This window comes from Camelus dromedarius, unplaced genomic scaffold, assembly GCF_036321535.1.
Source record: "Camelus dromedarius isolate mCamDro1 unplaced genomic scaffold, mCamDro1.pat HAP1_SCAFFOLD_140, whole genome shotgun sequence".
Lineage (NCBI taxonomy): Eukaryota > Metazoa > Chordata > Mammalia > Artiodactyla > Camelidae > Camelus > Camelus dromedarius.
In genome coordinates this window covers 1-25,301 of record NW_026989773.1, presented here as the reverse complement: position 1 = coordinate 25,301, position 25,301 = coordinate 1, and the positions used below count along the sequence as shown (strand labels likewise).

The 25,301-nt window shown below is 45.3% G+C and overlaps 1 long non-coding RNA gene across 15 annotated transcripts in view; it reads right to left on the bottom strand.

Moving 5' to 3' along the window:
- Positions 1-23,121, bottom strand: part of LOC135320610 (uncharacterized) — a 66,610-nt gene extending 43,489 nt beyond the window's left edge. For 12 of the 15 annotated variants that reach the window (XR_010379816.1, XR_010379818.1, XR_010379825.1 and 9 more), the window contains exons 1-3: positions 19,574-20,487; positions 16,290-16,410; positions 15,795-15,928 (exon numbers count right to left, since the gene is read on the bottom strand). This is a non-coding gene — a long non-coding RNA (uncharacterized LOC135320610). Of the gene's footprint in view, positions 1-2,672; positions 2,758-15,794; positions 15,929-16,289; positions 16,411-19,573; positions 20,488-21,367 lie in introns of those variants that run through there. The other 3 variants (XR_010379819.1, XR_010379821.1, XR_010379829.1) reach the window with 3 other exon arrangements.
- Positions 23,122-25,301: the final 2,180 nt, after the last annotated feature.

Below are 25,301 nucleotides of genomic sequence, written 5' to 3'. Positions count from 1 at the left end.
TGAGAATGCAACATTTGTGAAAATGTACAATTTCAATTTATGCCACTCTGTCTCACATTCTCACTGGTGTCTCTCCTTTGAAGGCTTCATCAAACTGAGACCGCTAAAATCGTTCACTTATGGACTCACAGGAGTTCGGGAAACCACTCAACACGGGGCTGATCAGAGGAGACATTGAGAAAGCATCCTGTGCAGCCTGGGTTCCAGCCCTGAGTCTGCCAGCGCCAGCTGTGTGAGATTTTGGACAAGCTGCCCCATTTCTCAATCCCTCAGCTGCAAAAAAGGAGACACTGATGCCTACCCTTAAACACCTGCTATGAGGTAAAATATGAGGAAAGCATTTTAGCCTTAGGGAGGTGTCCACTCAGAGCAAGCTTGGTCATTATGATGATGAGGATTACTTTTAATAAGTTAAGGCAGACAAAAAATTAGAAATCACCATAAAGGAGAAACATTTTATGTCAATGAGCATTTACTTTTGAAAGGATTGCAGAATGTTTTATAGAATTTTTTAATAAACCAAATTTTGTCCACTAATTATAGATTTACAGGTTCATGGACATGTCTCCAGAAAAAGAATTAGAGGCCTCTAATCTCTGAATACTAAGAAAGAAAAGTTTAAAAAAATCACGGGGGAGATTATACCTCACTTGAGAGAGTATGTGCTCAGCATGCATGAGACCCTCAGTTCAGACACCAGTAACTCCATTTAAAGACTTTTTTTTCAAGAAATGGAGAATTAAATAAAATTTGGAGGAATACAGAAGTTGTTTAGAGACTCAACTCAGATTAAAGATGGGGGAAAAATATCCATTTCTCATAGGAAATCTTGAGAACTATGTAAACCGGATCTGAGTTGTCTAATCTTTTAACATTACTCATGAATTCCTATTACCAAGTCTTAAAACTGCCTGATAACCCACAGTGGTGATACTGATCATAACAGCTGCCAACACGGATCGAGCTCCGGCTAGGACTGCTCTGTTCGGCCATCTCGGCCCTGAGGCCTCACCAGGCTGAGAGCACTAAATTTTGTCATTCATGAGTATCTCGTGTAAGTCCTCCCTTTGTGCTCCTCCCTCTCCCCTCACCAGCCCCTCTGAGGGAAGCACTGTTATCATCTTCCCCACCCGCAGATAAGGCCACTGAGGCACAGAGACTAAACCTGCTCCAGGTCACATCGGCATAAAAGGACGTCTATATTTCTGCTGTTTTACTATTGACAAAGGAATCTGAGATATCAATTCAAGGGAGACTGTTAAATAATCAAGTCTGTCAGGTCTTCACCTCAAAGAGCAGATAGTATAGATTCCTGATGTAGGATGAGGCTGCCGCCACAAACTGACTCAGCTTGAAATTAATATCCAAGATGAAGCAGCGGATACACGTAAATATTCACGATTGTCAACTCCGCTCACGGGTCTGGGCCCTTCACTGCCTGAACGGGGGTGAAATCCCCACCCCTGTCAGGGATGGAAGCGCGGCTCTTCCCAGTGTCACCCAGGCTTCACGGGCTGTTTCCCCCAACAGGCTCTCCTCAACGATTAAAAATCTCTCAAGATTTTTACACCATGCAAAACTCAAAGACATTTCTGCAGATAGAGCACTTCCTCAGGCTTAAAAATTTTTTGCTTACACTCAGCAAGGGGGAAAATAACACATGACTCTGCAAAGTCTCTGAGCCTCACCACTCACAGGAGTAGAATGGCCTCAGCACAAGATGACTCTTCACGGATGAGAACAAAATAAATCCGCCCCCAACCACAGGCACTCCCAGAGACAGCGCTCAGCAGTTTTCTGCACACTCACGGTTGTGCAGCCCTCACCACCATCTATTTCCAGAACACTTCATCACCCCAGAAGAACACCCCTGTCACTAGCAGTCACTCCCCAACCCCCCTCCACCCATCCCCTTGCAACCATCACCTGCTCCCTGCCTCTGCATGTGCCTATTCTGAGCATTTCAGATCACTGAAGTCAACAATATGTGGCCGTTTGTGTCTGCTTCCTTTCACTTAACGTGCTGTTATGAAGGCTCGTCCATGTTGAAGTGGTATCAGCATCTCTCTCTTTTTTTTTTTTTTTGAAAGTGTTAAAGTTTATTAGAAGGTGGTAAGTACTATCAAAAAGAGTAGAGAGGAGCATAAGTGATTGGGTTTCAAAGGGAAAAGGGCGGGTTGAGCAGTCAGGGTGGACTTCCCAGAGCAGGTGGCTTTTTCATATTCCCCTTTATTTATTTTTTCTTTTTTATTCACTCTTACGTCTGAATAATGTTCCACTACATGGAGATACTACATTCTGTTCATCCATTCAGCAGCTTTGTACGGACGAGGTCCAGAAGAATGAGTGTAAGAGGTGACTAGGCAGGAATGGCATTAAACAAAGGGCAAGATGTGCTTTGAAAAAAAAAAAAAGCCAACAAACAGAGGCACAAGGAAATTCAGCGTGTTTCTGAGAAAGTGCATGCTTGCTTCAGCATGACTGCCGTGCAGGGCTGGGTGGGGGGATTGACAGGAGACACAATGAGGGAGTCACCTGAGAATATTCCCCATGCAAGCAGCTCAGCAATTTCTCCTCCTTCATCCTGTATTTTAGAGCCATTTTTGATAGGTTTTCTATTTCAAGTAACAGTACTTTTTACACATCTGATCATCTGCATCAGATCACCTTACCTCCAAGCCACAGAAAGTCATTCACTGACTGGAGCAGCTCCAAGACATAACGGTGATGGACCAGGGAGTCCTGCAGCATCCCGGCCTGCAGGCACAAACCCCCACATGTTCCATGGTGATGTCCGGAAAGTAAAATGCATGGAAATATCTCACTGCTTGTGCACGATATCTGCCCCCAAATTGCCCCAAAATCATGCTGGCAGAGCACTACTGAGCCCTCTCACTACAAAAAAAAAAAAAAAAAAAAAAAGATAGAGAGAGAGAGAACAGAAAAGAAAAGAATAAAGCTAAGTAGGCAAATTTAGGGTTTTCCATTGAAAACCAGCAAGCATCACTGCCAGTATCTCAGCTGGAATGGTCCTGTCTTCAAAAACCACTGCGCAGTTACGTTGCAAACGTGATAGACATATATGTATTCCACGTAGATTATATTACAGTAGGATTTTTTTTTCGAAATTTCCAGTTGCAACATTAACACAAGAGAGTTTATATTTCAGCTTTAAAAAAATCAGTTATCTTCCACTTTCTTAATTTTGAACCTATTATTATTTTATAAAGGGTGCTATGCTGCAAATTATAAACCAACTCTTTGGCTTCTGCCAACAAGAACTTTATGACTTCAGTATTTCAGAGCAAGATTTAATGATGCTTTGAGAAGTGGGGCCTGGGGCGCTCACTAACAGCTCTTTAAATACTGACAAGGATGTGCTATTTAAGTAATGCAAAGGCTCTAACTCTACATTAACTCAGAATCCAAAGAAACTACACCAAAGCCTTACTTTATCATTTTTAAATTTTGCTATTCTTTTGAATATTAAATTTCTTAAAAGATAAGATTTTTTTTTTGAGAAAGACAGCAGCTGTATTAAATTTCCTCTCACCAAGAAAGCAATCTTTATCAAGAATAAATACCCCTATGGAAATCCAAAAGACGGGACGTTTCTAGCTAAGTGAACATGCAGATCTCAACACAAGCCTAAATCCTATCAGATCTCACTCGAACGAGCTCATCAAAGTCCTGGACTACACTGAAACTTAGCTCTTCTGTTCCAAATGTTGGCTGAGCTAAGATCATCACACAAGGCAGGGAAGAAGAGAAAAGTCCACCTGGCTGCATCCGTTTTCTTCCAGCCACAAGGTGCCGCTAGGGGGTCACAGTTAATAAGCCCTCCCCATGAGGAAATCCGGCATCCACACTGCCCCTGCCGTCCCCAAGCAGCCCCGACGCCCCTCTCCCACTGGTGGCCCCCCAGCCTGTCAATGGTCTTCTAATGACCCTCCCAGTTGCTGGCACTCTCCCCCTCTTCCCCGCTTCACACACACACACACACACACACACAGCCAGGACAGCCTTCCCAAAGCACAAATTTGATTACATCACCCCCACTTCAAACCCTTCAGAGGCTCCCTGGTAGAGTTCTAGCCCCACCCCCGACCCTGCTCGCCCACCTTCACCACAGTACCCAGGTCCACAATGACCTCAGGTGCCCCCTGACCTGCTGCTACTTCCCACTTGCCTCCAGGCTCATTTTGACGGTTTGTCAAGGAAGCCTTCCTTCCCTCGAACCTCTGCCCTTTGGGTTAGGTGCCCCTGCTGTGTTCCTAGAACATTCTACGCTAAGACAACTTCTGACACTGCTAAGCTCTCAAGAAGCAATACATTTTTCTTACTACTGTGAGTCCACCCTCTCTCCCCTGGACACTCAGAATTGCATGTGTTATGAATAAATGAATGAAGGGGTGGGTCTCAAAGGGACGGGCAGAGTTGCTCTCGCCCACCCCGACCCCTTCTTTCTGTAGAACATCAGAAACAAAACCAGGAGTACCTCTCCTGAGGGTCACTTTCTGCTGACACACTTCACTGCCTCTTCTGTGTCAGTTCTAGTAAAAAAGCAAGCTCCTCCAAAACCCTCCATCCCTAGGCCCACTCCAGGGTCCTCCCAAGCAGGGGCACCCTCCACCCTGGACCACACAGTGCACTCTCAACGAGTCCCCACCCCACAAGCCTCCAGGCCTCTACCCGGGCTGCTCCTGCCACCTGAGTCACCCTCTTGATTCCTTCTCTTGGCTGACTCTTACTCTGTCCTCATAACTGAATGTAGAGCCCATTTCTTCAAGGAAGCCCTCTCTGATGATGTCCTTTAGCTCTTGGCTGGGCTCCCTCTACAGCAGGACTGCTTGGCGACCAACTGGTGTTTGTCCACCTGCTCCTCGGAGACCATGACATCTTGGAGGCCACGTGGGAAAAAGGAGTGAGACGACAAGAGGGGTGGGAAGAGCAAAAAGCAAAATCACAGCCCAAGTCCCAGATTCAAGGATTCTGTCTCAGAAGAAAAGAATAAAATATTTCATACGTATGTCATTTGGCTATGAGTTTTGTGGCTCATGGAAAGCAAGAGGTTGGTGTTCTAGTCTAAAATCCAAGTTACATGCAAAGAAATGTACATATTCATATCCAAAGGAAACCAGAGCTGCTCAACAACAGTTTGCAGTTAAAATCAAAGGAACTTTGATAAAGGCAATCTCTCTCTCTCTCTCTCTTTTTTTTTTTTTTGTATCATATAGCTGTAGAAGTATTTGTGTAACTAAGTGATGGCTACAGCCTATGATTCTGCACTGGAGTGTTTGGGGCTGAGGAAGCTCAGATTACATGCACTGTGTAAATACAATCACACCAACACACTGACAGGCGCCCTAGTGGCTAAGCTGAAGTTCCAAAGCAGACAACCTTACTTTGCAAGACAGCTCTCATTAGAAATTAAGGAATGCAATATTCTGTATTCAATTACATACGTTATATGGGCCATTAAGCGATAGTGCATCTTGTCTAATGAAACCCCAAAATAAATTGTTAACGTCGATTTTCTCCATCTGACCCTTCTTTGCTAACTTTGGATATCAAACCCTCACTCCATACGGAAAGCTCAGATCTACGCTGCAGCAGGTTACATCCCGTGGAAGAAAGCCTATCAAGGGAGAACTGGAGAGTTTCCCTTCAGAAGCTGCTAAGTCTGGTTTTGCACCTGTACGTCATTTGCAACCACGTCAGCGTCAAAGGAGTAAGACCTTACCTCTGTGGGGCGAAAAGCACTGCGGTGCTTCTGAACCATCAAAGAACACTGAGCTTTGTGAAACAGTCCTGAGGCACTTAAATCGTACTTTTTGTGAAAGGCTCCAAAACTGACCCAATTCACCAATCCAGGTACAACAGGGAGGTACCGGAATTAGTAGATAGAACATGCCCTTGAAGTCTGACAAGGCCCTGCTTGAATCCTGCTACAGCATTGACTAGCCGCTAAACGGACCAATCCCTTAACCCCTCTGAGAAGGCTTCCCAATCTGCAAAAGGGGGCTGCCACCGCCCACCTGGGAGACATGGATGTGAATGCAACACGCAAGTAGTGCGGCCGACTGGTACCTGACACGAGGCCTGGCTAGTTTCCCTCCGCTGCCCTTCTCCCCCTTTAAACTTGCATTGTTCCCCCTGGTAAGGGTCAAGCCCCCGGACCAGACTGCCCGATTCTTCTGTGTATCCCCGGATACATGCCTTACATTTAGGAGGCCAGAAAAAGAACTATCTCCTCCAACGTCACTATCAATATTCTTAAGAGTCTGGGTTTTTTAACTCTATTTTGCAGGGAGACTATTCCAGAACTGTCCAACCACCATTCTCCACTTTGGCTCCTCTCCCAGCGCCCGTCCCTTCTCACCTCAAATCTTCTGTCTGCTGGCCTTTTGTTCGTGGGAAAGAGAGTCCGCTAGGGTGGAGACTCCCTAGGCCTCTGTCCCTCCCTCACAGGTGAGTGTGACTACCTTCTCCCCACTCCCCACTCCGACTCCAGCTTCCGAGGAGGTTCCTCTCCCGGACCATGCAGCCTCTGCATCATCCCAAGACGCGCACGCGTGGCCACAACCCTCCCTTCAGATTTCTTCCTGGGTGGCCCTGCCCACCCCCAGGACCCTTAAGGATAAATGCCATTGCTCTGAAAATCCCAAACGCCACTGACTGACACACCAAAGCTGCATGGTCTGGGATTTCCTCCAACCCAGGCACAGCCCTGCCCCGCCTCAGCCTCAGTCTGCACCTCTCGAGATGAGCTCATCCACCTGCACGGCTGTGAACACCAGCTAAGAATGATGACTCCCAACGTGTATCTGTGGTCCGGCTCCTTCACATGAGCCCCAGGGCCATAGACCCGAGTGCCTCTTTGAAGTCCTAACTTGGATGAAAAATGGAATCTTAAAAATGCCTCATGTCCACCATTTACTCTAGAGTTCGATTCCTGGCAGGTACCTCCCAGGCTCCCGATTTTAGTAACAGACCCAGAACCCACCTAGGTGTTTGAGGTCACATTCAATTTCCCCTGTTCCTCCCCCCGGCCCTGCCCTGGAATCACTCCTGTCATTTCTATCGTTAAGCCAGTCTCAAGTCTGGTTCTGCAAGGACCACGGATGGAACCCCACAAGCTCATAGCAAGGTACAGTGCGTCACAGTCCTCCGAAGAGAGCTCCCTGGAGGGGGAGGCATCTCCTGCCGCTGGTCATCTCAGAAGGCACTGGATTCTCACAAAGGAGGCCCAGGAGAAGGGACTCAATGTTCTCCTGTGGTCTGAACTTTGAAGGGCCCGAGGTTTGGGGCAGTTCCTAGTTAGCAGACACACCTGCCAGTGAGCAGATGAGGATGGGGGAACCCAGGCAAGGCTGTTCTCACTCCGACCCCTGGGCTATCGGGAGCCACGGGAAAGGCCTGTGTCCAAGGCACAGCCCAGCCTTCACAGATCCCAGCCTGCATTTGCCAACCCAGATTGCCTAGACACCTACTTGCTACTCTTCCTTCTGTTCTGTTCCCCCCCAGAATGTGATGGACTCTTTCAGAAAGTCTGGCCTGTCTCAAGCGAGACCAAGTCAGTGAAGGATGAAGTGTCCACAATTGGACCAGGGCATGAAAGGAGAAACAAGGTCTCATGGCCAGCATGACGGTGGTGGCCAAACCCTTTCCCCGGGTGAGATGAACCAGGGTGTGGGTGAGAATGCAAGGTCACTTCACGGCTGACTGGGGTGTTGGAGACTCACTACCGCAAACTAACGACACGGCCGTCAGTGGTGGACGTCAGCTGCAACAGACACGGAGTCAGCTATTTACTGCCAACATGGGTTAATAGTAAAGGCTGGTACAGGGAGGCCTGCATGGCTGCTGAGGCAAACCACAGACCCGACTCTGAATGCCCACTGGCTGGAGCAGAGAGGAAGCTACGGTCCCCTTTAGCGGTCCCTGTGTCCACCAGATCCAAGTGAGCCAGCTACTTAGGAGAAGGCCATGTTGTTCTGATACTCAGAAAAACCAGCCTCGTAAAGGGAAAATAAGAGTGGCATGGAGTTTAGACCCGCTCCTGCCTCTCTATGAAGGCAAAGTAAAGTAAATGGCACGGGGAAGGTGAATGCAAAAACAAAAAACAAAAAAAACATAAAACCGGTGACTGCTTCCTCCAACAGCATCCCCTGCAGCTGCTCATCTCCGAGCCTGCCACTTTCTCACCAGTGACCACCGGCCAGGAATCTCCGTCACGCACGTCACACAGCGACAGCCCGGAACCGCGTGCCAAACACGTTTGTGTGAAAGACAGAATCAAGGAAGACGCTGCAGATTTTGACTTTCCAAGTTTAAATACTCCATGAAAAAAATCCCTCAGCAGCCGCCTAAATCAATTCGCATCTCACTTCTTCAAAACAATCAAACAAATTTAATAAGTGCGCATTTGTCACCAAACATAAGGAGGACCAAACTGGTTCCTCAAAGCAAGGATTTTAACAGGTATCAAACCCCAGTGGGTGATGTGCTAACAAAGCAAACATTCCAAAAAACTAGAAAATAAAAAGATGACTAGGATAATATATGGATCAAGGCAACTGTTAAGGTTTTTGCTTTTTAAAGCGATGGGGACAGCACGGAGGACAATCTGGCTATTTCCAATGCAGGGTGTGCACAGTCCACTTTTCAGACGCAACAACATGCTCACAGGGCGGTACAAGATAGAAAGGGAAATAGAAAAAGGAAAAGAGGAACAGCGAAAATTAGAAACACATGAGAACAAAAATAACTGACAGCAATTACAAGAATTTAGGTGAGTTTGGTGAGGACAGGGACGAGGGGACGGTGAGACCCACCCTCACCTATTGTTCCAGGGAAGGCAGGGGCCTGAGGCGAGCGGCGCTGCCTGGGGACCCCAACGTGGTCAGCGCCCCAAACCTAAACTTCACCTAGATGCGTGTAGACAGCTTTTGAGCTACAAAATGTGGTCGCATTTCAAGCTGGACAATTTTACTCACTCCCACCAAGAGTAACAGGAGAGAATTAGGCTCTGTTCCTGCACGAAAGCATTGTTTAAAAAAAGTAACGACTGAGGAATAGTAAAAGCAACAATGGAGTAAAAGTGACTGGAGGAGAGCGTACTTGACCCGAGCTCACTGGCCGCGTTATCTCACTGACGTTCAGATGCTGGCTGAGCCCTTACGGTACCAAAACAGACAGACCCACCCGGAGGGAGGTTTAATGCGCTGCTGTATTTTGATGCCGAGAGCCATGCCTGGTAAACGAGGTTCTGGGTAAACAATGGTGACAGTGTCAACCACTATGGGCTAAGCACACAACCAGCTACTCCGCCAAATCCCAAGGACACACTTCAAAAAGCAAAAACAAGCTGGCATTCTCTGGTGGGTCTGCAGACTCAGAGCCAAGCAGTTGCTGAGCAAACATATCACAAGTGATTCCTGTGACAAAAGAGGAGGCACTGGCCAGGGGGCTGGGGCAGGGCTCCAGGCTTCCACTGCTCACCCACCATTCTGTCCAGGGGGATAATGTGGTCCCTGCTTACGTTGCACCGATGCACCTACATTCACTGACGCCTGGGGACTGAGCAGGAGGTGACAGGTGACGGGAATGGAGCCAGCCTGGGAGTGGCACGGTGCTGGCATCTGTGCCCTCGGCTTTGCCCAGACCACTACATCTGCCAGCTCATCTACAAGAAGCAGAAGGGGAGAAAGCCATGTAGATCACAGGGCCCTGCGAGGACAAGTACAGGTCATGGCCACGATATGCCTCGCCCCTTCCTTAAGCCATAGAGGTATGACCGGGGAGGAAGTGAAAATTCATCCAGAGCCCGCCAGGCACCACAAGCAGGTGGGACTCGGGTCCCCTGTGCCTGTCACTCACAGGACTGGTCTGGACTATCTTTTTATAAATTCTCTGGCATCTTCTCTTCCAACTTACCAACAACCAGAAAGTAGAATCTGATTTTAGACTCACAGAGAATCGCAGAACACCTCCTCCACTTCGGGCCCGGCAGCACGTGCCAGGTCCTCCGACCGTCACCTGTGGGACCGCCATAAGCCCTCTCCAGAGTCAAGGCCCGAGGCCGTAGGCCGGGGGGACACAGATTCCCACAATCTCCCCAGCAAATGGGGACCACCTCTCGGCAAAGGCATCTCACCCTCTTCTTCTCGAGGGATATCTCAATAGATACACAGGGAAACAGAGCAGAAGGTGGGGGGGTAGGCAGCCCAGAAGAACTCGTCTGCACTTCCAAGGCAAAGTGGGTCCGTTGACCTAATCACAGGGACAAAGTGAGGACGAATCTTTCCCTGCTGTGCCCCATACTCCGTGACATGCCTTTCCCTGCGTAAGGAGTTCATTTGGAAGCCCCTGGCAGTGTTTCCGTTGTCCTCAATTGGCATGGTGGTTGTCAGGCAGGGAGAGAGGGCCTGAGCCGTGCAGGTGCTGGACCTGGGAAGCAGGAGACACTGGCTCCACCCCCAGCTCAACCAGCGCCTCATTCTGCATCTCAGGATTCAGCATGACATCTATAAGCACAGGGATGGGACTGTCCCAGGAGAGGCTGTCCAACAGGAATGAAATGTGAGCCATGTAAAGAAAGTTTCCCAGTTGCCACATTTAAAGAGGTAACCCCCCCCAAAAAAAACCCTAGAAACTGATTTTAAGAACATATCTTACTTATTCTACTGTATGTAAAATACTATCATTTTGACATGTAATCAATAAAGAAAGTAACAAGATAGTTTACATTCTATTTACTAGACAAGTCTCAGCGTCTGATGTGCATTTGACCTAGAGCACATCTCAGCTCAGAGCAGCCTCCTCCCCAGCTCTCCTAGCATCAGTGGCTTTGGCTAATCTATTGGACAGCAACTCCAGGGGTCACACCAGGGTAATTGGCTGAAAAGCGGGAGTAAGTGTCCATAATAACCCTAAAAGAATCTCTCCGAAACAAAGGCGGATTCACTTTTAAACGTCTGAAAACCGGCGGGTTGCTCCTCCCTCACGCCTTGGCTACAAGACAGCCCTCCTCCTTGCTGATCCCTTTCTGGATGTAGGGAAGCAACCCTTCACATAGCCAGGGTGGCCGGGCATCCAGGTAGACTTTCCTGTTCTCTGTGTCCAGTCCCACGAAGTCCTCATTCTCAAACAGGATGTAGAGCAGGAGGATCTTGTCCCCAGACTTGTCGGATGCAACGTCCAGCCACTTGGACTTGAGCATGATGAAGAGAGACTCAGTGAAGTCCTCGATCCTCTTCTCCACCACCCTGCAGTCCTCGTAAATTGACGGCCACGTTCATGCGCGGCTGCTCGGCCACCTCCCCATGCAGCACAAAGACAAAGAGCCGAGAGTCATAGAGCGTGGTGCCATACAGCTCCTCTGCACGTGGAGCTTCTCGAAGGTCTTGGCCAAGAGGGAGTCGGTAATGGTGACAAGGCCCACGACCTTGTGGTGTGTCTGGAAGTCGCTCCACCCATTCTCGGGCGCATAGTGGTGACTTTAGTGGATACAGAGTGCCCACTGCGAGCCGCACGGGCTGATCTGCCTCACCAAGGAGATTCGCTTATAGATGCATAACAAATTCTGCTCTGAGATGATCCCCACGTGTTGGACCACCACGGGGAGAGTCTGGTGGTCCTCAGCACACTGCATGTAGTCAGGGATGTTCATGTTGCAGGCCCTGACGAGAGGGAAGAGGAGACCGAGGTACATACTGTGCTGCGGGCTGCGGGCCTCACTGGGTTGCGGTGACCTGGTGTGTACCAGTCAGAAGGCAGGGGAAGCCCAAGCAAAGCCGGGGGTACAGTTTGTCCTCAGCGTCTGCACATGGCTACCGCAGCTCAGATCACATTACGCAGCTTTTGGTCTAGGCCTCCGCCCTCTGCAGAAAAGGGTCATTTCTTGTTTTCTGTTTCCAAGCACCTAGCCAGGCCCTGATGCAAAGTCAGTGCTCAAAACTGCTGAATAAAGGAATGAATAAAGGAACTGCTTCCACACCCCTCAGCAGGATATAATGCAAAGAAACACAGTAGGATCAAAAGTCCTGGATTTCAACTCCAATTTATTTGAACTCCTAAGCTGCAGAATACTTGATAAGAAAACTTGCTTTGGGGAGGAGGGTACAGTTCAGTGGTAGAGCAAATGCTTAGCATGTATGAGGTCCTGGGTTGAATCCTCAGTACCTCATTTAAAAAAAAAATGAAACAAATAAATAAACCTATTTACCCCCCTCAAAAAATATTTTTTGAATTCCAAATTCAAGAAAAAAAAAAAAAACACCTTGCAATTGACACAACATTGTAAACATGAGTATACTTCAATTAAAAAAAAAATCCTTGCCTTACAAGAATATATCTGGATTATGGAAGTTTACAAGTGTAAAATGCCTAGGGTATCACCTGCATAAGAAGAAGGAACTGTACAAATTTACTATCCCTCATTTATGAGCTATATTTCCTTTGGGCGGTTTATAACATCTCAGAGCTAATTTTCTCAGATTAAAAAAAAAGAAGGAAACATTACCGGATTCTCCATACTGCTGAAGAATCAGATAAACCTATGATAGCATCTGACCCACAGAGTTTACTCAATAAATGCTTGTTGAATGAATGAACAAGCAAAGTGAATGCTGCTCCCTGCCACAGAGCATCATGATGGTACTGCCTGGAAATCCCAAGCCCACGTTTCACCCGACTCTACACTAACCATGTGTGAGCTGGGCAGGCCTGTGTGCTCCTCTTAACCCCAGTTTAATCATGAATAGAAATGAGGGCAATAACACAAACCTCAAAGGGTTAGTGAGTCATTACTGAATTGTATCCCAACTTTGCAAGATGGAACCTTTAAAGAAACTTGGGCAAAAAGTCCGTAGGCCCTCTCCATATTATCTCTTACAACTACATGGGAATCTACATTATATCTCAAAATAAAAAGTCTAATTTATTAAAGAGGCTATTGAGGTTAAATGAGCTCACTGTCTCAAATAAGGAACACACAGTACAAATAGGTCAATGCCCAGCCCATGAGATACACTCAGTAAACATTCCCACTGAGCCCACTGGTCCCTCAAACTTCAGAGCACGATGATGTGTCCTCATGGCCAGAGGCCCCTGCACCTGAAACTAACAAAGCTAATGGTCCCCACTTTCAAGAGCCCCTGCCACCACCGTAGGTCTAATTTTGTACTTGTAATTTTTTTCTATTTATTAAATAGAAAAACGTAATTGCATAGCCTTCAGGTCACCAAAAGCAGACTACAGAGATCATGATGGCAGCCCTTCTTCATGAAACAATAAAATGAAAAGCCATTTCCACAAGATCTCTGTGTAAATCTACTAGGGAACTTCATCCTGGACTGAGAGGAAGAGGACTGGGGAGGAGGGGGCAATCTGCGGCACACAGACCCATGGGCCACCTGTCCCACGATGGACTTTAGACCCAACACTCACCCTCAAGGAACTTCAAAATAGACACAGACAGAGTGCTGTGGACAAGATTTTTTTTTTTTTTTAAAATCCCTGATTCTCTCGCAGGTTTTGTTTCTACCGAGAAACAAATGTCTTATGTGTATAATGTTTCACAAAAGACTTAAACTATTATCACCCCAACTTGACGCATTAAGAAACTGAGGGAGAGAGGTTTATCACATTGTGCAAGATTAGAGAGAGGCAAAAAAAAAAAAAAAAGATTAGACTGAGGCCACGTCAGACACTGTATTTAAACCCAAGCCCCTGTTCCAGTGCTCACACTAGAAAGTGGGATATACTGCCCCTTTCCTGCCCTCTCCCTGCAATAAATGTCTGAAGAGTCTTTTCTGTGCCACCTGGAATCACAATCACTTCAATTTTCCACAAAGAGCTATGTCATTCCTTGGAGGATGTGTCAAAATCTGTATGTTGAATGGGAGGAGAGATTTGTATATTCGGTTTCTCAAAGGAAACATGGCTTAAAAGAAACTGAAAAGCACTTTTCTAGTCTAAGTCTTCATTGTGCAGAGAAGGAAACGGAGGCTCAGAAGAGATGAGGAAAGGGACTTATTAACAAATATTGCCTCAGCGCAGCACCAAGCCAGCCTTGGGCACTTCTGGGGGAGGATCTGGAAGGCCCAGGAGAATGAGTCTTAGAAAACGGAAAGAGAAGAAGCATACGAGGCCCCGTCTCTACACCACCATACCATGAAGTTCCACCAAATTACCCAGTATGGGTGCAGCCAACATTAAGGTGGGCTAAACAGGTTATGGAAACCTGGAAGTCTCAACCATAGTGGAAATTCCAACGTTTACTATGTTTTTTTTCCCAGTTCAAGCATCAGCTCAGTGGGCACTCTGTACCAGGCACTACATGAGGCCTGGAGTTCTCCCAAATACACAACTCTTATATCACGTGTGCAAACCACACACAGGCCCACCAGAAGGAAAATGCCCACAGATAAGGTGGAATTACTGAAACTGAAAGCAGCCAACCAGCATATATTACTAGCAAATACGGTGCTGCTAGAAATAGACTCATGGACATAGAAAGCAAACTGTGGTTAGCAGGCAGGAAAAGGGGGATTAACAGATACACATTAATAAATATAAAATAAATGACAAGGACCTACTATATAGCACAGGGAACTATATTCAATTTCTTGTAATGAGTTGTACTAAAAACAATCTAAAACATATGTAGATACATATGCATATGTTTATAACTGAATCTCTGCTGTACATCTGAAACTAACATTCTAAATTGACTACACTTCAATAAAAAGTAATTTTAAAAAATAAGTAAAAATAAAAGCAACGCCATTTAGAAAAAATAAAAGAATACTCTGATCCCCTTAGCTGTAGGTGCTAGAGAAATCTGGTTACAAACACCAAGTCCACTGGGTCACTCCAGCACTGGCTGTCACTCTTTCTGACCATCAGAGAGTCACTTGGCTTCAGTGAGTTTATTTTCTCTTCTGTGAAAGGCTTCAGTTGCAACTAACGATGTATAGAATCTCATCATTCACAAACCCAACAATTAAAGAAGACTTCCCTTGGGCCAGGCTCTGGAAATATGAAAATATAGGGTCCGAGATATATTCATGGGTAGAAGAAATTTATGCCATAAAGACATTAATTCTTCTTGCTTTGATAGACAGATTCAATATAATTCTGTTTAGATTTCCTACCAGAGTTTTTATGGGTAACAAGATAATTTATGGTCAGGAACAACCAAGAAACTTCTTTAGAACCAGCACTGGGAAGGGGTGGATAGGTCATTCATTTCCACTGGTCTTTCTGAAGTGATGAAAACGTTCTGGAATATTAATGGTTGCGCCACTGTGAATATGCTAAAGCTGCTGAATTGTAGCATTTAAGTGGGTGGACTTCATGGTGTGTGAACAATATCACAATAAAGATGTTAAATGAAAAAATATTTCTTGACAATTATTTTTCCCTCTATACTACTAGTCTGCCCCACAATTTAAGAAGAACAAAAAAACCAAAACAAACCAAATTTTGCCAGGAGCTCTTTAGGACTGCAAAGTCCCTGAGTCTCCAACTCCTCTGGTGGTGCTGTTCCTGTTAACACACCCTAGCTGGGCTGGGCTAGTTAGGGACTGTAACTATCTTTTTAAGAAAGACGGCCACACGTTTCACCCTGGGAGAGGGAAGGATGGAGGATGTCACAGCCTCATGCCTTCAGCTCATTTTTAACTGAACCAAGCCTTGCTTTCAACACTGTAATCCCTCTCACTATAAAAACAGTGACATCATCAAGCACCGCCATCAAAACACGTGAAAGTGTTCAAGGTACTTACCTGGGGCAGAAACACTGAGGGAGGAGACGGAAGCTCGCTCAGCACTGACGCTCCCTTTTCCCGACTCCAACAGGAGAAGCTGGGGTTCACAGCCGGAGGCTCTCAGCCCGGGGAGCAGCGCCCACACCACTGAGCTGGTCCCCAGGTAGCGGGAAAGGGAGAGGAGGGCAGCCCCGGGGTCGCGGGTCAGGGAAAGCGGGGGGGGGGGACGCGGGCTGTAGCCCCGCTCGGAGGCCAGCCCCAGCCCCAGCCCCAGCCGCCCGCCCCCGTCCGGGTCCGCAGAACCCGCCCGCCCGGGACACAGCCAGCCCAGGGGCGGGGACGGGCCGGCGGCCGAGGAGAGGCAGCCCGGGAGGAGAGGACTCGCGGGCGGGAGAGGGGAAGGGGACGCCAGCCGCGGACTGAGGGGAGCCCAGCTGGGGCGAGAGGCGGCAAGTGCACACTTGGCCCTGGACAGCTGTGGCCGGGGCGCCGGGGCAGGAGCCAAAGTCCTACCGGGCGAAAGAGCTGAGAAGCCTTTGGGGCCGATCCCCGGCTCGGAGTTGCAGCTTCCAACCCTCGGTCCAGCTGGCACAGACTGCGCATGCGCAGGAGGGCCAGCGATCCTCTCTGTGTTCTGCAAGAGAAGTTGGGGAAGGGAGGGATGGAGAAGATGGGAGGAGGAGGGGAGAAGGGGAAAAGTGGAGGGAGAGACATGGACAGGAGGAGCAGAGAGAAGGCAGGGATCTGGAGTGTGGAGGAGAGTAGCAGAGATGGAGAGAAATAGTTTTAACTCTGGGGGCATCCTGAAGGAGGCAGCAGTCCTGCCTCTGCACACTTCTCTAACCCTTCAAGGCCCGCAGCTCATATTTTAACTCCCTGGCACAGCCCTCCACCCAAGGCCTCTGCAGGACCCCTACGGGGATCACACCCGTTGCCCCCAAGCGGAGCTGTGTTTCCTTTTGCTCTGGGAACCAAGCACCCGCAGGTGTTGTCGCTCAGAACTACCTTGGAAAGAGTACATATTCCCCTTTTACACGCTGGGACACAGGCAGGCAATATATCTGCCTTACCTCCACTGTCCCAGGTGTTGTGCTGGCGGGGAGCGGGAGGTACAAGGTCAGATCCCAAAAGGAGCATACTGCCTGAGTTTTGGTGCATAGTCCCCATCCTTCCTGGGTAAACCACTCCCCACACTCGGGGAACCATCAAGGGCACACAGTATGTCCCTGGGTGTGGGATAGCTGCCCTCAATTCCAGTGCCCATCTTGCTAGGAAGATAGGAGTGTTACTGAGTCCAAATTCATTCTCCTTAATGCAGGACAGGCCAGTAAGTTGGGAGACCAGGTGTTGGGGCATGAAATAGCAACTTTCTGTAGACCTAGATGGCAAACTAATGTCCTGGAAAACCATCTCCCCAAGTCAGAATTCAGGCTCCTTTCCTACGAGCTTGGTTTTTGCAATCTTCTTGATGTGGTAATTCTTTGTTGTTAGAATCCTTTGTTCTTGCAGCTATCTACCTGGGTCAGATCCCTGTAAACCTCCAACAAAACAAACGTTATTTTCTATTAGGTAACTTGTTATCTTTATATGAATGGAAAAGTGTTAAATATCCTTAAAGGTCAGAGCATTCAAAATAGGCTCTCCTGTATATTTTAGGCTCTAGGCAACATTGTTTTACAAGCAAGATGAAGCCTAGGAGACAGAGCACAGGGTTTAGTCAAAGGAACAGATCTAATATGGAGTCAGATTTGTTCTTTTCTATTACCAGGGCAGAAGACACATGAGGATTTAAATCCCTTTAAGTTAAAAATAAGTAATATTTTAAAGGAATTTACATACATAGGTCGGAATGTGCATAGCATATCTGGAAAACACACAAAGGTTTGTAAACAGTGGCATCTCCAGGGAGGGCTGAAAGAAGAGGGGATGAGGGAAAACTTCTTTCACTTGTGTATTTTTGTGCTCTGTTTGAAATTTTTTAACCACATGCATGTATTTCTTTTTCAGTTAAAAAAAATGTGTAATGGAGCAAAGGAGTAGCAAGCTCAGCAAATAAAGCAGCCATGGAATCACTGAGCCATCACTTTTGATTTCAGCCAGGAAGCATTTATTGACTCTCTCCTATGTGCCCAGTGCTGTTTTAAGACTTCTTTTATTTTTTTTCATAAAATAATAAAGTGCTATTCCTCACCCCTGCCCATGGCTAGTGGAAAACCAACTGAGTTTTTATTGAGTTGTTTTCCAAGAAGTAGAGATCAGTTATAAACAGAACACATCTTCAGGGCAAAACAGGCGGAGTGGTTTTCCAGCAGGCCAGATAGCTATGAAGGGTTTTCAACAGAGGCACACAGAGGCTGAGAGAGAAAGCCTCCAGGACCCTACAAAAAGCTGCCCAAACTGCCTTCTCCATGGCACTACTGAAATAGGAAAGAAAAAATCTGACTCCATATTAGATCTGTTCCTTTGACTTTAACCCTGTGCCCTGTTTCCTAGGCTTAGTCTTGTTGGTTCTGCACCTTTTGTAAAACAATGTTGCCTAGAGCCTGAAATATACAGGAGACCCTATTCTCAAGGCTCTGACTTTGAAGGATATTAACACTTTTCTATTCACATAAAGATAACAAGTTACAGAATAGAAAACAACATTTGTTTGTTGGAGGTTTACACGGATGTGACCCAGGTGAAGAGCTGCAAGAACAAAGGATTCTAACAACAAAGAATTCATACACCAAGTTTGCAACAACCAAGCATTCCCACTTCCCATTTTTAATATAAGAAGAGCCTGAAATCTGACTTGGGGTGATGGTTCCCCAGGACATTATTCTACCATTTCTCAGCTGGCTTTCCAAATTAAAGTCGCTATTTCTTGCCCCCAAAACCTGGTCTCCTGATTTATTGGCCTGTAATGCACGAGCAGAACAAGCCTGGACTCGGAAACACACACATTGAAAGTACCCATTTGGTATATTAAATGACCTGCTTCTACTCATCTTCCTGACGTTTTATTCTCTTGACCACTCCTGCTATGTTTATGAAAAACCTGTCATGTGGACACATTTCCACCTCTAGCCACTACCCTTCCAGGTAAGAACTGATGCCAAGAAGGCAATGGAAGTTGCTAGAAGGTATTACCTGGACAAAATAGAGCAGAAGTGGGTTCTGGCTGATGTTCAGGAGCAGGCTGGAACACCTGACAAGATGTTATAAGTACGGATAGACAGCTGGGCACCAAAGGAGAAGCTTCTAAACTTCCATGAGGGACTTGTTGGATAGGAAGGAAAAGTCCCAGACTATAGCTCGGATCCCACCACGAGCTTCCTGGGCGAGTCTGGGCAAGTAATTTAAAATCTCTAGGCCCGTGCTGTCCAACATGGGAGCCACCAGCAACATGCAGGATTATGAAGTTATTCTGTAGCCAGACAGAATTATAAAAAGACATTTTATTGCAAAGGCCCAGCAGGTATAATATTTAAAAACGTTATTGGTTATCTTGACCTAACGAGATATTTTTGTATGTGTAGGTTTCTGTGGTTTGTAAGGCCTGTGACTAATGATTCCGTTACAGTGAAGTATTTTGAAATTATAAGTTACTGGACACAGTACCCTCATATCACAGTTGAAAAAAACTGATCCACATAAGCAAGGTGATCTGACTTATTAGTTATGAGCAGGGGCTCTGGGGCCAGCCTGCCTGAGTATAAATTCTCACTCTGCCTCCAGGGGGTTCTGTGTGAATCTTGGACAAATTATTGTTGTTTTTGTTGTCGTTGTTATTATTTGTGCCTCTTTTTCCTTACCTTTTAAGTAGCGAGGAATATGTAGACTCTATCTCCTACTGTGTTGGCAGGATTAAATGAGTAAACGTCTGTGCTGCCCACTTCCCTGGGTTTCAGCATTCTCCAGGCAATCAGTGCCAAACTCAGAGGCATTCTCCACTGTCTTCGTCAGTCTGGGGTGCTGTAACAAATTACCGTGGGTCGGGTGGCTTAAACAACCAGCATATTCCTTATGGTTTGGAGGCTGAGACTTTCAAGGTCAATGTATCCTTGAGAGGATTGCCAGCTCGAAGATGGCTGTCTTCCCAATATATTCATATCCCAGAGAGCAGAGAGAAGCAAGCACTCTGGGGGCTTGTATAAGAACACTAATCCCATTCATGAGGGCTCTACTCTCATGACCTCATTTTATCCTACTAATCACGTCCCAAAAGCCCCACCTCCCAATACCATCACCCTGGGAGATGGGGTTTCGACATATGGATTTTGAGGGGATGCAAACATTCAGTCCACACATCGGCTAAGTCTCCCCAACATGCAGTCATCAAACCTGTAGCTAATTTCAAAGTAATATTTATGTCTCTCTGCCCATTTCCATTCCTACATCCACTATCACTGAAGCCCTGTTACATTTTATTCCTTATTTTTCTGGTAGAGATTTAATTGATTCCTCTAACTCCAATGCTCCCCTCGCTCCAGTCTGCTTAATAGCCCTGCCAGGTAGGTCTTCCTTAAAACACCTTCCACTTCACCTGGTTGTTTTTCAGTTGTAAATGTCAGAATCCTCTCCACACCCCATCCTATACCTTTAATCCGTTACACTACGGCTCACTATGTTATTTTCCTCTTACCAATGTAAGAAATTTCCATAAGCTTAAGAGCTTAAACCAGCACAGATTTATCAGCTTATGGCTGTGGAGGTCAGAGATCCAACACAGTTCTCACTGGGCTAAATTCAAGGTAGCAGCAGGGTTCCTTCCTTCTAGAGGGTCTAGAAGAGAATGTTTCCTTGTTGTTGTTGTTTTTTTCCAGTTTCCAGAGGTCACCCACCTTCCTTAGCTTGTGCCCCACGACTTCCTCCATTTTCATGGTCAGCAGCCTTTCTGAACATTGCTCTATGGCTACACCTCCCTCTGATTTTAAACTCAGCTGGGAAATGTCCTCCATTTCAAGGACCCCTGTGATTACATTCAGCCCACCTGGACAATCCAGGCTACTCGCCCTATTGTCTCATCTCAGGATCCCCTTGTCCCATCCCATTCAGGCATTATGAATGTGGCTGTGACACTCACCTTGTGTAACATTTCCTCTCATGGGCATTTTATGGTTCAAGGCACATATGAATGACTTTTTGTTTTTCTTCCTTAGCCTTTCTACATTCAGTATGTCTGGTGAGATTATATGAATCCTTTTTATTTGTCCCCCTGCACTAATCTTTAATAATGTATCATGGGTTTAAAATGCTAACTGATAGACAATTTAGAAGACAGAAATCCTCTAAGATTTTTGTCCTAAAATATCTGTCATGCATTTTGCCATGTACAGTAACATGTCACAGGTGGCTACCCTGTGGCCGGGGAGGGACATGATTCTGCCATAACACTCCCCTCATTCTCACCAATGTGCTGATCACCTAACCAAGGACCTATGCTCCCCGCTTCGCTCACTTCCTCCTCCTTTCCATTGACTACCCTGTTCCCATCGCTTCCTTCATTCAGCACATCAGGATTTCATGACCACATTCTTCTCTAAATGGAATGGGTATCTTGAATCTAATGTCTGACAACTGTTCTTACTGTATATGCACACACTGACCTGCACATAACCCCGTCCAGCTCTTTATTTTCCTAGAATCTCCCAGAGGAATCAGTTCCATGATGATGGTGATGATGATGATGATACTGACAATGATGACAGGGACCTCTCAAGGATTCTGATAAAGAGGGAATTAATAAAGGGAGGGAATCATTGCAAAATTGCCCCAGAGACAGGCTTAAAAGTAAATAACTGCTGTAGTGTTTAATGAAATTGACTAATATTTAACTATTTTTAAAACTTTATATCACTGAATTTAAAATTTTAACGGGAATTCTCATTCACCAGTAACCAAGATTCAACTCTAGGACCAAAGTCTAAGGATTTCAATCTTCTAACAAATTGTCCACTAGCCTTTTAAACACGTGATCCTTTTAAAAAGCTTAGTGCTGGGCTGAAAATAAGCAGGATTCATATAATCTCACCAGACACAGTGAATGTGGAAAGACTAAGGAAGAAAAACAAAAAGCCATTCATAACGTCTTGAACTTCACGTTGCTCACAGGAGAAAATGTTAGCCAAGGTGAGCGTCACATCAACATGACGCCTGAGTGGGATGGGGAAGCTGATCTTCCTCATCAGACATTTATCCTGATTTGTTAGATGCCAACACAGTTTCCTCATTGGATTTGCTTCTAACAAGTATGGAAGAATTTACGTTCTACCAAAAGCAGTCTAAACATTTTCCCCTGCTGTCAGGTCTCTGGACTGAATGTCCCCACAAGAAGGACATGAATATGTTTCATAGGGAATTCTTCCTGAGAAACAACAGGATTTTCGAGGGAAGAACTGCAGGCCCCCCATGGAGGGCTGGAGGAGTGCTAGAGGGGGCACTGGAAAAACAGCAGGAGTGAGTTCAGATACTACCGCTCAGGTTGCCAAAGACAGCATTGCTATCTCTGAGGATATGACATTCTCCCAAAAGTTCCATGAGTGAAGGTACCTGTGAACACTAAGCAGGTTGTTAAGAAACAGCAGCACATAATTTGCGTCACAGCTCAATTACAGTATGTTTTGATATTTGGAAAATAATTAGCCCATTTTCCTTTGAAACTGCAGCAGTAGCAATAGAAATAAAAAAGGCTGAGCCGTCTTGGAGACAACAATCAATAAACAATTCTAAATCGGCAGGATTCCTTGACGATATGCAAGCAATGAGCTAGATGTGTGCTGCAGATACCTCTTACTGCAGGGCTCACTCCTGCAAAGCATAGAACTAGTTTTCTCAGCAGACAGAGGGAACCAAGTCAAGATTCCAAATCTTGAGAGATTTACTATATGGCAGGAAAGATCACACAAGTACATCCAGCCAAATATGAATAAATGTAATCAAATATTATCAAATGTGATTGGAGCACAGATGAAACAGAAATTCCTTTCACCTGGGATCTAGAGAGACTTCTTCAGAAAATGTGGCTTTGGAGATGGCCAAAGACATGGGTGGAAATTTGGCAGAACAGGATGTAAGGAATTTTAAAACTGATTCTAAAATTCATATAAAAATTCAAAGGATCCCAAATATCCAAAACAATTTTGAACAAGAAAAACAAAGTTGGAAGACTTGCACTATCTGATTTTCAGCCTTTTTTTTTTTTTTTTTAAACTACAGTAATCAGAAAGTATGGTGTTGGTGTAAAACAGGAAAATAGAATAATGGAGCAGAATAGAATGTTCAGAACTAAACCAACACTTATATAGACAATTGATTCTCAAAAAGGATGCAGTGGAGAAAGGATCTTTTCAACAAGTAGTGCTGGAAGAATTAGAGAGTGATATGCAAAAAAAAAAAAAATGAACTTTGATCCACACCTCACAAAATATACAAAAATTAAGTCACAATGGATCATAGATCTTAATAGGAAATCTAAAACTATAAAACAGCTAGGAGAAAAAGCATAGGCTTAAGCTTTATGACCTTGGGTTTGGCAAATATTTCTTTGCTATGACACCAAAAGTATAATCTATTTTAAAAAGAAACTGATAGAGTGAACTTTATCAAAATGAAGACTCTTCAAAGCTGTTCTAAACACTGCTAAGCAAATGAAAAGACAAGCCTTAGACAGAAGCTATTTGCAGATCATATATCTGATAAAGGTCTCTCTTTGTATCTGATCCAGAATAAAGAGGTCTCAAAACTCAATAATAATGCAAACACCTGAATGAATGAATGAGGCCAGAAAACACACTTCAGTAAAGATATCCAGATGGATAATAAGCATATGAAAAGATGCTGATTAAAGATGCCATTAGTCATTAGAGAAATGCTTTCAAAAACCACAGTGAGATACTAGTACACATACATACAAGAATGAATACGATTAGAAAGACCGACCTTACAAAGTGCTGGTAAGGAAGTAGAGCAACCAGAGCTGATACACACCACAAGGAATTTACAATAGTACAACCATTTTGGAAAAGTCTTTAACAGTTTCTTTAAAAAAGGTAAATACCTATCTACCATATAACCCAGATATTCCTCATGTGGTGCTTTAGAAAAGAAAAGCATATGTCCATATAAAGACTTGTAACCAAATATTCACTGCAATTTTATTTATAATAGCTCAAGTTGTAAATAACCCATGCATCCATCAAGAAGTAAATGGAGAAACAAATGATGGTCTATCCAAACACTGCTCACAACAAACTCTTCAGTAAAAACTCAGCACTAAACAATACTCTGCTATAAGAAAAATAAGCTATTAATACAGCAACACAGATGACTCTCAAAATAATTACACTGAAAGAAAGAAGTCAGACAACATAGAGTAGATACTGCATTAATCCATTCATACAAGGATCTTGAAAATGCAGACCAATATGTTGTGATGGAAAGCAGATCAATGGTTTCCAGGGGAAGAGATGGGGAGGGAGGGAGGGACAACAAATGGCAGGAGAGAAGCTTTGTGGGTGATGGGTATGTTCACTCTCTTGAATGTGGTCATGGTTTCTTGGGGATATACTTATGTCAAAACGTATTAGCTGTACACTTTATACGTGTGAAAATTACTTTGCCAAGTATACCTCAAAGCTGTTTTAAGAAAAAAGGCACTTCAGTCCTGATCCACCTCAGCGCCTGATTGGAGCGACATGATCAGTCCCTCACCCTGTTTGCCTAACAGGAAGGTAGAAAACCTCTCACGGAAAATAACATATGGATTTTTCATTTGCAATGTCTGCCATGTAATAAAGAATTTCAAGACATGCAACATGTCAAGACTATATAACGGATAATATGAGAATAAGAAACATTAGACAAAGGATGCAAACCCCCAGGTGATGTAGGCATCAGAGTTACCAATAAAGGCTATAAAATACTTTTAATATATTCAAGAAAATAAGGAAATTATGGGAGAATAGACAACAGGGTAAAGACTTTCACCAGAGAAATATACTGGAATGTATTTTTAAGAGAAATCAAACAGATAATCTAGAACTGAAGCCTTCAGCTCTGGAAACAGGTAAACAGAGCTAATTAGGATCCATTTTAAGTAAAACTTTCAGTAATGCCGGGTAAAATACAACAACAAATGTAACAGAGAGCTAACTATGGAAAGAGAAGTTCCCAGATGTCAATACAAAGAGGACACTTAAAGCCCAGAGTGGTAATCTTGTGAGCTGATGCCACCACACCCTGGAGGGAAGGGGTTTTAATCTGCACATAAATAGAGATACAATGTCCATTTAGGAAAAAGGGTCCATACCAGATGTCGAAGACTCTTCCTTTATATCTATATAGTCAGAGACAGAGATGTAAAGTGGCAGCAGAGGTCACAGTGACACAGGGCCCTGGGCCAAGGAGTGTGAACACCTCTGCAAGCTGGGAAAGGTAGGAAGACGAATCCCTCCCTAGAGCCTCGGTGTGGAACGTAGCCTTGGCCACACGTTGGTTTAAGCCCACTGACAATGACTTTGCACTTCTGCACAAAAGAACAGT